At 46.4% G+C, this 13070-nt stretch overlaps 1 protein-coding gene across 1 annotated transcript in view; it reads left to right on the top strand.

Moving 5' to 3' along the window:
- Window positions 1–1742: 1742 nt before the first annotated feature.
- The window catches only part of LOC119161465 (sterol O-acyltransferase 1), an 84327-nt gene continuing 72999 nt past the window's right edge, over window positions 1743–13070 (top strand). The window contains exon 1 of the mRNA XM_037413951.2: window positions 1743–1980. The gene's annotated coding sequence lies outside the window, so the exon portion shown is untranslated. The remainder of the gene's footprint in view (window positions 1981–13070) is intronic.

The following is a 13070-nucleotide window of genomic DNA, read 5'->3' as shown; positions in this document are numbered from 1 at the left end:
CCACTGTGTTTGTTACTTAATGACCCTGAAAGTCTATTTCTTGGGAAATGCTGCCACGTGCTTACTGTTGGCAATCTTTGAGTTACACCATATCGCATACTAGCTGTTTCGTTCTTAAAGCCGGGACAGTCTGAAATGCTCAATTGACAGGGCGTGCTCACTCACGGTTCCCCATCAGGGGGGGGGGGGGGGGGAGGTTTGTCGCAGCGCCCCCTCCATACTATGTGAATGTATGGGGCAGACTTTGCGCCCCCCCCCTCCCCCGAGTCACAAAGCCCCTCTCTATATTACGCCAATGGGTAGGGTTGACTTCTGTGCCCCCCCCCCCCTTTTTGGATGACACGGTGGGGGGAGGGGCGCTCCCTCTGCCCCATGCGCACGCCCATGGTAAGAGCTAAAGCGTAGGAATTCCGAGCGATTGGTTCAGAACTTGAAAGAGAGAAACATCGCACAAGAGATGAGAGCGTTTGCAAGGCGCCATTGTCTGTCACCTTTCCTACCCGTTCCTGTTCTTTCGCGCTGTGTTTTGATTGAGGGTGAGCGCGTTGTATTCGTACATGCCAAATGCATCGGCGCTACCGTATCAAGCAGACACTTCTCTTCCCAGACTTCCTCGTCTGACGCTGCTGTCTCGAAGACCGGTTACAACTTCTACAACAATAGGCATCCCCGACGGCTACACAGCCTTCGATCGCGCAGCCGCTTTGTGGCAATGATCAGACGTTTCTGTTTGATCCCTTCGTCGCCAAAGTGCATTCCTGCGAAACTTATTAGGAAAGCATATATATATATATATATATATATATATATATATATATATATATATATATATATATATATATATATATATATATATATATATATATATATATATATATATATATATATATATATATATATATATATATATATATATATATATATATATATATATATATATATGCCTGTTCTAGTAAAAGACGCACATGCAGAATATATATGTGCTTTTGTGTTGTTATGGTGCCCCAAATATGCGCAATAATTGCTTTTTAATTGGCAATCGCACACGTATGAACACTTAATCTTGAGCGACATACCCAATTTGTGGTAATGGTGGACAAACAAACAAACAAACGTACAGACAGACAGACCAGAGTTTTTGCGTCGAAGGGCCCCAAGAAAGACTATCGTCTCTTAAAGTGGAAAATTGTGACGCTTAGCAGGAATTGAACAGCAGCTGCTGCTCCGGAAATGTAACTCAGAAGTGTGGCCGCTTCGGCTAGTTGGTATGGCATGACGATAGTTATAGAGCGAGAACAAAACGACGACACCGAGACAAGAACACAGTGTCCTTCGTGTCTTTCTTGCCTCTGTGTCGTCGTTTTGTTCTCGCGCTATAACTATCGTCATGCTCCCGAAAATTCCGTCGCTCACTCTCTGCCATCGTCTGGGGTTATCCTTCGGGCTGAGTGGATGTTGCTGCTTGTTAGAACGGGGCGGAGGTCGGGGGAAGGTGGTCGACCGCTGGGAGAGGAGGCGAGAGAAACCGTTGTCGATCCGCCGGAGCCTTGCCACCGATCGGCAATCGGTGATGTGGGTGAGAGTGGCCCCCTGGGGGAGTGGGTGCGGGCGTTTAGTTGTGCCTCCGCCGAGTGCATGTGCACCGGCGGGCGTCTAGTCATCCTTCGTACGCCGAAGGGACGCGCGTCAGTTCCGCCATCCGCCGCACCGAAGGGGAGCACCCCGAGGCATCCGCGTTTGCTCGCTCGTCGGGGCGTTCGCACCGGCCACTTCAGCACTGACGGCTGCCGCAGGCGCACGCTCGCTCCACAACCCGCACGGACGCACGCCGGTGCTCAAGAGAGAGGGACGACGCAGCCGGGCACACGACTCGGACGAATCAGTGTGTCACTTCTGCTTCCTCCCACATTAACCTAACCGAGGGACACCCCGAGTCACAGTGCCGACGGTCGCAAGCGAATCGGCAAGTTTTCATCCCAGGTACGTTGTTATACAACCGCAACGTCATTCGCGCAGCGGTTGCATCATGCGAGTCAATTAACACTGTTTGTAACGTTATTTACAGCTGTCCCGCCTTGAAAACTGTTAGCACTAATAGGACTTAGTTTTCTCTTTCAGTTTTTTTTTTCTTTTTTGTGTGTGTGTGGGTGTGCGTGCTTCTGATCAGCGAATTCGAGCGCCTTGTGCTAGCAGCGCGCAACGCGTTTTTCGTTTACAACACGCTTACGCACCGATCCCCGGTGAAAGGAATCATTTTTTTTTAACTCTCGGTCAATGTGAACGACCTAGCGGTTCCTTTTCCTGATTTCACTTCATTTTTCCTCGAGTGCTATAAGACCTGAGTCCGCTGCCTTCGCTCGCTACATTATACTGTCGCGTAGCAGCCTGTTGTGTTGCGTATCTGTGTTCCCTATTTTTTTTTTAAGTTGGACTCTCCTCACCCGAGCAGGGAGGCAGCTGTATGAAATCTGAGCCTGTAGTGAAACGACTTCACGTGCCTCTGTTTTAACGGATGACGGCATCGTCTTACGCGTTTTCCACTGTACAACGCAAGATGCCAGTCTTCTATTTTATCCAAACTATTCCACAAATGGCAGATATCTTATGACACGTATGATTGCCCCGTCACGGTGGTCTAGTGGCTAAGGTACTCGGCTGCCCGCAGGTCGCGGGATCAAATCCCGGCTGTGGCGGCTGCATTTCCGATGGAGGCGGAAATGTTGTAGGCCCGTGTACTCAGATTTGGGTGCACGTTAAAGAACTCCAGCTGGTCGAAATTTCCGGAGCCCTCCACTACGGCGTCTCTCATAATCATATGGTGGTTTTGGGACGTTAAACCCCACAAATCAATCATGACACGTATGATTGCTTTCTTTACCGCAATAATTGTTAGTTAGTTTATCAGAAGTCACGTGCGTGCTCATTGGTAGTCATCTGTGCGTGTGTTTTCCGTTTTGCTGGTTAATAAATTTTTCGACAGACGGTTGTCGTCGAGTTCCAACCCGGCGACAACCCGTCTGCGATCGGATGTGTTGTTTTTCGATCTCTGACCTGTCACCGGTCAGTAAGAGCTCCGGCATGCTACTGGAGCCCTTCTCGGGGCCTCCCGAAGCAGTCCGTGCTGAAGACACAAGGCCATGTCGCAGTACACGCTCTTAGATTGGTAGCTAAGCCATGCGCAAGCAAATATAGTCATGTAACTAAAACACCAAATAAACCGAATCAAGAAAATATTGACCTATCCTTGGCGTGTTTGCACTATTTCAATTGCTTCTGAGAGCTAAAGCGGAAGATATTGCGCTTACTGCAAGACTGCTGAAAAAAAGAATGACAGCAGCCGTGTCCCGGTGATTCTCTTGAACTTGCTCGCAATCGCCTTTTAAAGGAGAAAAACAAACTGTCCCCCGCACATTTATCAACAGACGATGAGATTTGGCTTTGCTTCTCGCACAAGAAAGATTGAATGTGTCGTGAAGAGGTCTTCCTGCCATGCTACTCCGCATTTGTCAGCTGAGAAGCGAAATTATACGCGCAATGCACGGCACAGATAACACTCAAGCGCTCCAGAGGCAAATCGCCTCTCTACTTCCAAGACAGCAGTGAGACAGGAAGAAAGTTTCCACCGGGCTCTTATAGCAAGCACAAAGGGCGATAAGACAGATGCGATTGTCGCTGCAAGAGAACTCTTCCACATCCCTGAATGCTCTCTTGCGAATTTATCTCTTCCTGGAAGCTCCGAGGGTGCCATTCGAAAAAGGCGCCAATGTTCTCGCATCACTGTTCGTTTTGGCGCTCGCAAAGACGTGATCCAATGACACACAATGTAAAAAGTTTCATGAAGGCGCAGCGGGAAACGAGGATTTTCGCAAGCCGTAACGCTTCCGTAAATAATATTAATAATGATGGCGATATCATCGTGATTTTTCATTGTATAGTTGGCTTTAAACTTTTCGCCCATGGTTATTGGAGGGGCGTTCATTTGCTACTCGTATCAGCTAACTGCAGCAACGGCACCGAATAATTTGGGCAAAGAGCATCAAGAAAGCAAGAGGCGAAAGCAATGTTTTTTTTTTTTTGTAATCAAACAAAATTATCGCGCTTGCGTGCCTTTCTTTGCACGCTTAATTTGCGAGAAGCAACATTTTACTTTTTATATCTTTGTAACGCAGGTTTGGACACGTCCTTGTGAAGCGGTGATTGATTCGGCTAAAATATTTTCAATACAACGTGAACCATAAGCGCTGGCGTAACTGGGCCGAGCAAAGCGCGAACGTATGTAAATCACTGCTTCTTAGCTATTGTTGTCACTGGACTTGGGTGCAATGTACTATAGCTCAAGTGACACTCTGGCAAGTAGTATACATTGCACTAGCTGAGTGGCATATATCGATGTCTGCTTTAACGCGAGATCGTTAAAGAGCTTGTTTCGCAGAAATTCCGGCGTCGGCGTAGTTGGTTGTGAGCGAAAAATCATTTTATGCGTGACTAAAAAATCGAGATCCATGCAAAAAAAAAATGAAATAATAAAAGAATCCTGGGTCCAAGTGTGGATGAAGCCCGGGTCATTTGCGTAGAAAGCGGAGGTTCTACCATCGTCTGCTTGTGAATTCAGTTAAAGTAACTTCCACGCTTTACAAACACACGCGCTAAGCTTTAGGGTCCCCTATTTTTTATTCAGAGGATTTGACCCAGCGACAGCTACAAACATTTATTGGAATGAATGCGCAGGACGAAGCACACGTAAAGCGATAGTCGATTGAACCTGTGAACTTAACAAGATTTCATTTCGTCTGCACTCTGTTTTGCGCAGTGTTCTGACTGCTCGCTTTCTATAACTGGGTGCCAAAGCAATCGTCTACCATGCGGATGAGCATTTAAAATCCTTTCGAAGCGATACTTTGTTTGCCGAGACTGACTGGCCAAGTACTTCTAGTGCCAGTGAAGAGTCCAACCTCTGTTATGCATAATCGACAAAGAAACCCCGGCATAAAAAAACTGCACTTATGTCAGTATAAATAAGGTGTTAAAACAAAATTTTCTAGCACACTGGCATGAATAATACCCGAAGCCTCTGTAATAAAATGATATTTGATGGTTCCTTCTATTTTGGTGCATTCCAGTTGCTTCATTTATATGCTATTGTCCGAGCACGTTCATTTCTGGCCGCTCTTCCCAGAATGGCGCATGCCATTGTGACATGAGTGTATGCGTAAGCCGGATGCACGCTCTCAGCATCTTCTAGACTAGAAATTTATTTTTAAAACAATTTCAACGTCTGCGAGCATACAGCTGAACTGGTGCACTTGCGAATGGACAGAGCTCGTGATCAACACAGTGCCTCAATTTTTCGCTCGCTGCATAATGTTATGACCTGTGCTCTAGATCAACATTGCGTCACATGGATCACTTTAAGTTGAAGACATATACAAAGTGCTTCGCATGTACGTCAACGTGCATGTTGAAGGTCGCTTGGCAAGGGAAAATGTAAAGTCAGGAGCTTTCCCAATATTGGAATGATAGACGCAAGCACAGCTTTGCGTCTGCCTGGCCGACATATTATTTTCCTGCTTTCCATCACATTACGCAATTCTCTCTCCTCTATTTTTTCCTTCCAGCATGTCAGGAATCGACCTTTACGCGCGTGCTTAGCAGCGCAACACTCCAACTGCTACAGGACACAATTAAATGTGGCAGCTTGAAACAAGCCACTACGATGAAACATCAGATTACCATATCAGAAACTGCTGATCACCGATAATTCCACGATCAAAAAGGGGTCTATTATTGGAAAACCACGCATACCAACACGTATGACACCGGCAAGCCTTTGAGGGTCGCGATTCTTTGGACTCGCGGATGCCTTTTCTTATACGACGTTGTAGTTGGCACGTTAAGCTTCACTCAACAGAGATTCATTTTGACTCGTCTGAAGTTGCTATGCGCGCCGGTCTGTTTTTAAAGTAAAAGGCGGCTGTGTGGTATGCGGTCGTGTGGGCGAGGTACGTCTGCACCGAATCACGCGGCGATAACTGCCTGTCATACGTATATTGCGCCTCGATAAGGCTTCCACGAGTTTGAAGGACGCCCCTAACGGTGATTTCGATAGCGTACGATCAGATACTACACTACGCCTCATCGCCGTTAAGCAACTGCGCATGCGCGTCGAATCACGCCCACTATAGGGACCCCCAGCGCGGTGGGACGGGCGGTGCGTGTTCAGCAGAAGAGCTGAAAACAAAGAAAAGCGGTGGCAAAGCGTCACTGTTCTGTCATCTTTTCATTGTCTTTGCAGTCAGACATCGTGCACGATAATGCGCACTATATTACTGATATGTGGGGTTTAACTTCCCGAAACCACGATACGATTATGAAAGACGCTGTACGGGAGAGCTCCGGAAATTTCGACCACCTGGGGTTCTCTAACGTGCACCCAAGTCTGAGCACACGGGCCTACACCATTTACGCCTCCATCGGAAGTGCAGCCGGGATTCGATCCCGCGACCTGCGGGTCAGCAGCCGAGTATTTTAGCCATTAGACCACTGCGGCGGGGCAGAGCGCAGTATATATGATGAAGTGCGATTATCCCCTTTAGCTGTCCTATTTTCGGAATTTAACTGCAGAAAATGCACGATACGCTTGCTGTTTGCTCAAGTTGAATGCCTAAACACTATGCATTGGGTATATCGACCTCCTTGTAGCACCTGATACCCGCAGTGGCGAACACTATCGACGCGTATAATTTAAGCCATCCACACCCGTATCTCCATGTATAACAAACCATTTTATTCAATATGATCTTGGTGAACCGTGCGAACTGAAACGCATTTTTAATTTTTTTCTTACAAGCAGTCGATATTGCACCTGTTACGAAAGGACATCTTTGAGGCGCATTCTTTATATCATAGCAGTCGTGCGACTCGGTTCACCTTTATTTTCCTCTCGCTCTCCGACCTATAACATACAAGGCCGATCTGAAGGGGATGTAGCAGCGCTTTGGCGTTTTCCACGAAATGGAGCGTCGAGAAATCGAAGCGGTGGTGGTCGCCCTTCACTGTATCTGCAGTTCTGTGAATGGGCAAAACTTCTGTCCCCTTAGCGTTGCGGAGACTTTGTTTATACGTTTGCTCGCTTCTCACATACGTATACGCTGTTTCATCGCGCGTTGTTCATCGTGTGCACTGTTCCAGGTTATGCTCGTACGATTGGTCTTTTACCGGGGCTCGGTGTGCCTGTTTTTGTGATTTAAGTGGATAACGCTTAAATCTCGTAACACAAAACAAGGAATATAGGCTTACAGCCAAAATGTGCAACAAAACGAAAAGAGGTGGACTTGTAGGATGATTGAGCTTCGCCTTCAAAGCTGGAATGTGATAGCGTAGTAAGGCCCCGTTCCCATCGCCTTCTCAACGACTCGCGCCCTGGATTTTGTGCCGGCCAGTTGTGCCCCCGTAATCTCCGGCGACAGCGCAGCTCTGGCCATCTGGCTCGCCCTACGCCATCCCCTGCCGCCGACAAGAGCTCTACCCGAGTGGTGCCCCGTTTTCGGACTCTTTCGACCACGTCCATTTTTCCTAATATGGTTGAGTTGGTGATATATTATTGTTTCGAAATGAGAGCGCACTACTTAGACGCGGACAGAAATTTGAGTTTTCCGAATAAGTTTTCAGTTGGTAGTAAGCGCTTGTCCCTGTATAACTGTTCTCGTCTAAGTAGTGCGCTCTCATTTCAAAACAACCATCTTTCCTATCTATTCCTTATTTCTGTACGTGGTTCGCTCTGTCCCTGCCCCTCTCTCTATACCTATACCTTTTATTTCTCCCTGTCCTTTTATTCCCTCCTTACCCCCACCCCTCGTGAGCTACTGTCGAGGTGCCCTCCTCCTGAGAGACAGTTACGGGGTCACTTTTTTTTTCATTTAAAATCACCCCCCTCCCTTCTCAATTGCTAACCACGACTTCCGTTCTCGGTACATGCTTCAACCGAGTCGTAAGGAAATGTACCCATTGCGCGCGGAACGTTGCTCATGTCAAACTATCCTTGAATGGGTACTGCCAGTACAGATAAGTGCCCATTACGCCGTAATTCCTCCATTTGCCAATCAACGGAAGGCTGACTACGTGACGCACCCGTAAAACAAACACATTATGTCGTAGTGGGCACTTAGCAACTGAGCTTGCAGTGGGCATTTAATGATACAACATTGAAACGGACAATGTTACGCGCACCGTCGTTCATTTCCTTACAGCTCAGACATTCACCGAGTTCAGAAGGCGATGTGCACGAGGACACTTTCGCAATCTGCTCTTAAAGGCGAAGCTTAAGCTCCCTCTAATTTGTATTCATTTATTTGAACTTTTCACGATTTTCACTCGTGGACAAAATCATTTTTCGTGCACAACTAACGGTGCTGACACCAGAATGTCTGCGGAACGAGCTCTCTGTAACGCATCCGCGTTAAAAAAAAAATGTATGAGCGCCTTTTCGATCTACTTGCTCATATAGGCTAGACTATCAAGTGTAATTTGTCGCTGTGGCTAAAGATTCAGCATCACTCGCTAAATTTCATTACCTTGTGAATTTTTCCAGAAGTTCCACCTAAAAAGCATGTTCGTTTCGCGCAAAAAAAATAAAATATCACAAGTATGTCGTGTTTCACACGCATAGTGTGTGGAAGTCCGTTGTATAGGCGAGGACCTGGTGATTCGCGTTTTTTTTTTTTTTGCTATGATGACTCAACTGAAATGGGAACAGTAATCAATGGGAATAGTAATAAGGTAAATTTATTAACTGTTTAATTAGTAGATGTAGGCACTTAAGTCAAATGAGAGCATTGAACTTTTTGATGCGAGAAACGCATTGCGACTTTGAGATTTCTGAAAAGCGGCCTTTAATAATAATGACAAAATAATGAAAATGTCCTAAATTCTGCGACGAAACCGAAACCAAAGTACCGATGAGTGCAACAAGCAGATGACTACAATGACATCACTGTTCAAAACAGTGGTTTCAGGGGTGCAGTTTTTTCTCGTTAGTTAACGTATGTGCGTCATGCGTGCTGTAACCGCAAGCGCAGCCGACACACCCACACAACGAAATCGGTTGATGTAACAACGCTCCCTCATTTCAGTTGTGGTCATTTGCGTTTCAGTTTCTCCGCAGCATTGGGGAGGATTTCAATATTTCGCAGTTATTACTAGAGGCCACGTTTCCAAAACCTCAAAGCGGCAATCGGTTCTTTGCATGAAAGACTAGAATTCTCCAAATTGACCGAACGATCTAACTCCACTAATTAAAACGTTAATTCAGCTTTTCTTGTTTGTTCTTTATGATGTATTCAAGCTTCTTAAAATGCCTGCCGCTACAAAAAAAAAACAACTGTCATGACAGTGAGCAAATAGCGTTGTTTTGGTGATTTTTAAATAATATTGGACACACTTCTTGCAACACTCCGTATATATCATATTGTAAGATATTAAGTGCAACCTTGACTCTCGCAAACACTGCCACAAACACTTGCACATCCACCCAACCGAGTAGGTGTGTGTTCGGGTGGATGTGTGATTGTCTATTTTGAGATCCAAAGTAGCGCTAAATATTACAATGTGACGAATAACCAATTAGCCCAGCAAGTTTCAACAATATATATATATATGTATATACCGGGTGTTCAAAATTAAGCTTTATGATTTTTTTAAAATTAGGCGCTCGAAGGCACGTGAGAACCACTTGTGCAAATAAGTTAAGCGGCCAGGGGGACAGAAAGTTAGATGATAATTATCGCTGTCAGCAGCCCAATTAACTAAAATTTAATAATTAACTTTTTACTGGCTGCGGTAAGTTGGCATGTTTATATTGAAAAAATGTAGGCAGTGGTGTTTGTACACAGTTTCAGTTGGAAGATTTTTTCTAGCACGCCTGTGTTCCGAGATATCCGGCTCCAAAGTTTAATTGTCTTTCGCACGATTACGCATGCAAGAGGGTGAGGGTCCGCGCAAAGCTCCTCCCTAAAGTGACGCATCTGTTGCGTGTGGTGTTTAGTGTGTGAAGAGGGTGGAAGCGTAGGCATAGGTGATAGCAATTACCCTTGCCCTCTTCGGCCGTCGAAATCAAAAATCGAAGAACGCTTGCAACCAGTGTCGTAACACGCAACTGCAGAGCCTCTAACGATAGTGGCAGATACCATGCCGAGATAATGGTGCGAGCGGAGAATCTGGATGCCAGTGCGCGTGCGTAATAATCACTAGAGAAGCATGCGTGGTCGTTGCCTGGGCTACGCGAATAGCGTGACTGCTGATGTCCGAGTACTGTAACTTTTATTGAAACAAGAGCAACAACTCCACCAATAATAACTGAAACAGTTTTATCCTTGCTAACGCATATTTCCTGCTGCTACATAAGCATATTTCGGTCATGCACAAATCTCATCGAAACTCTTCACCTCTCAAGACGTCAATGCCCCAAAAAGTGTTCAAAATGCCTGCCTTCGGCAGCAACGCAAAGCATGAACCGCTGTCGCGTCGACTCGATGACTCGGCGCAGTACTTCTGCAGGAATACTCGCACAGGCAGATGTTATCCTGTCCTTCATGTCATTAACATCGCTGGGCTCTGTTACGTAAACTCGATCTTTAACGTAGCCCCAAAGGAAAAAGTCGAGCGGAGAAAGGTCAGGTGATCTTGGTGGCCAAAACATCGCTCCTGCGCGCCCAATCCACTGTTGTGGAAAACGTCTGTCCAACCAGTTCTTCGCCCTGGTAGAAAAATGTGGTGGTGCTCCATCGTGCTGAAACCATACTTGGCGCAGGTCATTCAGGGAAAGACTGCAGACAAGATCATCAATGACAACACCTAATATTTCTTCTGTGTACATCTTTCCGTTCAAGTTGTCCTCAAAAAAGTGAGGTCCGATGATCCTGTCCCCGAGTATGCCGCACCACACATTCACACTCCAGCGAACTTGATGCTTGTGCTGCCTCAGCCAGTGTGGGTTTTCTTGTGCCCAATAATGGGCGTTGTGAAGATTAACACTTCCATTTCGGCAAAACCGAGCTTCATCAGTCCAAATTATTCTGTGCAAAAAGTCATTTTCTTGATCAGTTTTGATGAGGCCCCAATTGCAGAAGTCAACTCGCCTTTCAAAGTCCGCCTCATTTAGGTCCTGATGAAGGTAAACGTGATATGGATGGAACTTGTGCTTTCTTAAAACATTTGTGACTGTTCCGATGCTGCGACCGCACTGATCGGCAATCTGTCGGATGCTGAGCTCTGGCATCGAGGTTACGCACGCGACAACGTCGATTTCAAAGTCTTCATCGACGATTGCCTTCCTGGTCCGTCTCGGAAGGTGGACAGAGCCTGTTGTGCAGAAGCGTCGAAACAGGTTTGTGAAAGTGGGCCTTGTTGGAAGGGGACGGTGTGGGTGGCGAGACGCGTAAAGCTCCATTGCTAACGAAGCGTTGCCATTCATTTCAGCCATTGCAAGCACCACGTCTACTTTTACTTTGGTAGAATACCTCACGCCAGAAGCAGCCATATTAGCTCGAAAGGACTCCACGTGGATTTCCTTGGTAGACCTTCAATGCAGAGACGCTGTGCTCTAACCGGAGGCACCCTAGTGCAGGACGGTCCTGCTAACGCGTTCACAAGAAGATGTCTCAGTGTGATCTAAAGTCACGAAAAAACGTCGCGAAAATGGTCTCCTGTTATCGCGTTCATCAGGATCATGCGTAAGGCTCATGGCCAGTGATGCCAACTTAGCGGATTCCCCGCTAAGTCTGGCGGATTTTATTTTATATTGACGGGGAAAAAATCAGTCTAGCGGCTAGTGGATTTTCTGACGGGTCATTTTTGTACATAGCGGGTTTCTGGTGGATACCTCACGCAGTGGACCAATTCAAAATCGCCCTGCAAGAAACCATTTCCGTGTTCTCTAAAAATGCGGAAATTGTTTAACTTCAGAGGCTCCTGTTCACTTGCTTCGCCTATCTCAGACAAACAAATCCGTGAGGTCTCAAAGCGGCGATCGCTTTCTAAGAAATAAATAACGGACGAGCTGCGATGCACCAATCTTTGGGCTCTGCGCGCCCTCTGGTGTGAAGTTCACTCCTATAAGGACGCCTGCAGCGAAAACCCATTCGTTGAGCTGGCCGGATTTGCCATGTTGATGCTCGTGTTGCCGCATTCAAATGCCGAAGTAGAGAGGACATTTAGTCAGCTCAACATAGTAAAATCCAAGCTAAGGAACAAGCTGAAGCCGGAAACAAATGCCATCCTCGTCGTAAGAGCGGGATTGAAGTGACACCAGAGAAGTTGTTTTGATTACGAACTTCCCGCGGCATTTGTTAGTGCAATCGGGACATCTACCGCGTATGTGCAATCAAGTCACCTGTCTGCTCCCTCAACAAGTACCAGTGGTCCTGTAGAGATGGTGCCAGACGACAACAGTGGCGACAAAGACCTCGATGTGTTTTTCGTTGACCTGTGAGTTGTTTTTTCATCAGTGCGAACATGAATAACGTTTAGCCTCATCTGTGATGATGTTCACCAATGACGACCACCGCAGCACTGAAGCCTCAAGTGTTCTAGTTAGACTCCTTGAAAGACTATTTTATATGTTATTTCAGCTCTCGTAGTTTTGGGAAGCTTTTAGAAATGATAAAGGTATTTATCATACGAAATTGCAGTATTTTTGAATAAAATAGGCCCTAGTGGGAAATTTAGCGGATATGTTTTAGAATCTAGCGGAATCTGGCGGATTTCTCATTGCTTTTTAGCGGATGTCTGACGCTCAGCGATGGCAACACTGCTCATGGCGCACCGCGCTGTCACATTTTGATTTCGCCGGCCGAAGAGGGCAAGGGTAATTGCTATCACCTATGCCTACGCTTCCACCCTCTTCACACACTAAACACCACACGCAACAGATGCGTCACTTTAGGGAGGAGCTTTGCGCGGACCCTCACCCTCTTGCATGCGTAATCGTGCGAAAGACAATTAAACTTTGGAGCCGGATATCTCGGAACACAGGCGTGCTAGAAAAAATCTTCCAACTGAAACTGTGTACAAACACC

The sequence above is a fragment of the Rhipicephalus microplus genome, chromosome X (assembly GCF_043290135.1).
Source record: "Rhipicephalus microplus isolate Deutch F79 chromosome X, USDA_Rmic, whole genome shotgun sequence".
Lineage (NCBI taxonomy): Eukaryota > Metazoa > Arthropoda > Arachnida > Ixodida > Ixodidae > Rhipicephalus > Rhipicephalus microplus.
Note: the sequence above shows the minus strand (reverse complement) of the source record. Positions and strands in the feature narration are given on the sequence as shown.